Here is a 4021-nt window from a genome sequence, read left to right as displayed (position 1 = left end):
ACTCTTCCTTGCTTCAGATGAGAAGACATCAATAGTTGCACCTTAGATGGCTGCTCACAAGCTTTTCAGACCCTAGTTGCTATTCACCAAAATAGCTCATAGAAGAATGTTTTCAGATACTATTTTGTGCCAACTGAGCTTGATGACCCCACCTGCAGGTCCAGCAACTCACTCCCTCAAGGTGCTTGGTTGTGGCTAAGAAGTTATCTTAACATTGCCCCCTGTTACCTCAATAACATATATGGACATTTTTATAGCACATACAAATATGCAGATTAGTGTTTGTAATAATGATGATGAAGTATCATGTATGTAATGGTATTGACCTTTATTGTCTGTGCCTCTTATGCACTTCTCTGTGTCTTAATTTTCCTTAGTGATATTGTATTGGTCACACACTTTTGTTATATTGCTTTTCCATTCACCCACATCAATATATGTCCCTTTTGATGTTTTCTACATCATTCAATATTTTCTCCATAATATCTTTCAATATTGCAACTCAAGGCTTGAATTTTTCCTTCAGTCCTTTCAGCTTGAGAAATACAGAGCATGTTCTTTCGTGTTGGTGCTCTAGCCCTAAGTAATTACACATTTCAGTACACTTTACTTTGTCTTGTTGAGCTGCCCTTTGAAATCTCTTTGACTTTTTTACTTCATCATTTCTTACATTCACTTAAGCTATTGTATCTTCAAGAGTAAGTTTCTAAAAAGGGACCAGATTTGCTGGTCTGATAGAGCCTGGTAATCCCTGAGACTATAGCCCCTAGCTGCCCTTCAAGTCTGGAATTGAACCCACTCCTGTGACTTCCAGTCAAACAAAAGACAGACATGTGAGTTGAACATTTACATTAGGTAGATACTCTCCTTGGAGAGATCAATCAGGGTAGAGAATAGAAGGGCTGTGTATGCACAAGGAGACAGCTTGGGGGGCATGGGAGGGAAGGACACAGGGAAGAGACAACTATGGGGAGGAAATGGGAGAGGAGCTATTGATTGTGGGAAATTGCAGTCAGTGTCAATGTCACAAGACAAAAAGTGTATGCGAGCTGCTGTATGGAAAGTGAATTTGCTCTGTAAACTTTCACTCAAATCACAGTAAAAAATAATAATTTTTAAAAAAGGGTACATTTCAAAGTGTCTTCTAACATCCATTTTAGTCTTTTCTTTCTTTCTTGTCTTTTTAATGACCTTCAGTTTTCTTCATGTTTGATGTCCTTGCTGTCATTCTACAACTCATCTGGTCTTTGGTCATCATTGTTCAAGGCATGAAATGTAGCTTCTTACCTCACTTCAAATTAGATAAACCTATGAACTTCTCCAAGTTCAATGACCTGTTTCCTCTTATTTTTGGAAAATATTTAAAGATGTAAGTGAATAATATTGCTGTTTTCTAACATCAATTGTAATATAATTAAAAAGAACAGAATCTTATGTACATCAACCATATACTAAATTTGCTAAGCTGTTTTTTAATGAGATATCTTATAGTCATCAACTTGTTGAGCATTTTTTATAGGCTCTTCAAATGGTAGAATAACATGAAATGAATAAATATCCTTTCTGAAGGATCCTAACATTTAATTGGAGAAATTAAACTAATAAAATATACAACTCTTTGTAAATAAATGAAGATAAAATAATGCTGAAAAACCTGCAGTTAAAATAGATCTGAGACAGATAAGCAAAAATTAGGAAACACATTTTTGGAAGAAAGTGTGTTGTAAAGAAACTAATAAGAATGGAAGCACAAGTTAGGACAGAAAAAAAGAAAGTTGAAAATGAAGTCAGGAGCATTAAAAGGCAGAGATGTTACAATAAAACAGTTAATTTGAATCTCATTATATCACATAATCTTGGAGATATTTTATAGGCACTAAAAGAAAGAGGGTAAAATTAAACAAATGGACTATAACTTTAAGGATGACTAGAAAAAAACTGTCTGACCCACAGATGTGGCACTATAGTTCATGAGCAGGTGAGTGAAATGAAGAAGAATCTTTTCCAAGCTGATAATAATGATCACTGCCTTTAATTTTATGATTATTATTCTAATTATATGGCAAACCAAACCAAACCCAAACCCACTGCCTTTGAGTCGGATCCAACTCATAGAGACCATTCCTTGGGTTTCTGATGCAATATCACTACAGAAGTAGATTGCCCAACCTTCCTGATGAGGAGTGGCTGGTGGGTTTGAACCACCAGCCTTCTGGTTAGTAGTCAAATGTCTTAGGCACTATGCCACCAGAGCTCCTAATTATATGGCAAGTGGGTAAATTATTTCAAGGAAGTATATTATTTACCTGGTTCATTTATTCATAATTTTCTTTCTATGAATATAAATAGCAATGAGACATCAAAGTAGAATTATTACATTTTATTAATCCCCACCTACTTGATTTGAAATATTACCTTTTTTGTTTTTTAATGCCTATGTACATATGAGTAACTTGATTTGTTGTTGTTGTTGTTATGTGCCGTCGAGTTGGGCCCGACTCATAGTGACCCCTCCTTGGGTTTCTGAGGCAGTATCACTATGGAAGTAGATTGCCCCATCTTCCTTCCAAGGAGTGACTGGTGGGTTTGAACCACCAGCCTTCTGGTTGGCAGCCAAGTGCCTTAGCCACTATGCTATTAGGTAATATTTATGATTTAATTCCTAAATACTATGTATCTTTCTTTGTTTCCATTATTTCATTTTAAAGATTCAAAATTCATTTTTTTACGTACTTAACTTTTTTTATAAGCTCTTCAAGTTGTAGAATAACATGAAATGAATAAGTAGCTTTTCTGAAGGATCCTAACATTTAATTGGAGAAATAATATTAAATTAATAAAATATACAACTCATTGTAAATAAATGAAGATAAAATATGCTGAAAAATATGAAGTTAAAATAGATCTGAGACAGATAAGCACAAATTAGGAAACACATTTTTGTATTTGTGTATTTCTATTTTTGTGTATCAATGGAGGCTGAGTGGATAACATGGACCATCTCCCCTTACTCATCATTAGAGAGGTCATGCTGTCCATTCTTCCTTAAATTGCTGGAGTAGGTCAGAGGAAACCAGCCAAAACAAGAATTAAGTGAGACCCCTCCCCCCCCCAAAAAAAAAAAAAATCTCACTGCTGTCGAGTTGAATCTGACTCATAGGGATTCCTCCTTGGGTTTAGGAGGTGATGTCTCTACAGAGCCCCCTAGAGCCAGGAAAGGGAGGTAGGAAGATTGGCCTTGAGCCTTGGGGACCTCAGGAGAGGCAGAATATCCATGTAAAAAGGGGCAGGAGGCAAGCCAGGCCCCAAGCCCCCTAGAGTCAGGAAAGGGAGGGAGTGGCCAGGAACCACAGAGTAGCAGGTTCCAGGTAGGAATCAGGTAAGAGGAGGGCACAGAGGTTTCCAACAGATAAAGGAGATAAATTTGCCTGCCAGTTTGTCATCTTGTGAGGGTTGTACATTGCTGTGAGGCATGAGGCTATGCCACTGGTGTTTCAGATGCCAGCAGAGTTGCACATGGTGCACAGGTTTCAACACAGATTACAGAGTAAGGTAGACTAGGAAGAAGGAGGAGGCCATCCACTTCTCGAAAATTGGCCAGGGAAAACCTTATGTGAATAACAGAGAAACACTGTATAATACATTACTGGGCACACTTATCAATAGCTTAGAAACGTTGTCCTACACAGTGCAGGAAGACGAGCCCCTTGTGTCAGAAGGCACTCAACATAGGACTGAGAAAGAGCTGCCTTATCAGAGTAGAACCAACCTTAATGACATGGATAAAGTAAATCTTTCAGGACCTCCACGTGCTGACGTGGCAAAACTCAAATTGAGGAGAAACACTGCAAACATCCATTAATAATTGGAACATGGAATGTGTGAGAAATGAATCTAGGAAAATTGGAAGTTGTCAAAAATGAAGTGGAATGCATAAAGATTGATATTCTAGTCATTAGTGAGCTGAAATGGACCAGTTTTGGCCATTTTGAATCAGACAACCATATGATCTACTATGCCA

Source organism: Orycteropus afer, unplaced genomic scaffold (assembly GCF_000298275.1).
Source record: "Orycteropus afer afer isolate SDZICR_OR568_19922 unplaced genomic scaffold, OryAfe1.0 scaffold00016, whole genome shotgun sequence".
In the NCBI taxonomy this organism is placed as follows: Eukaryota; Metazoa; Chordata; class Mammalia; order Tubulidentata; family Orycteropodidae; genus Orycteropus; species Orycteropus afer.
The sequence above is the reverse complement of the archived record's forward strand: the minus strand, read 5'-3'. Positions refer to the sequence as shown.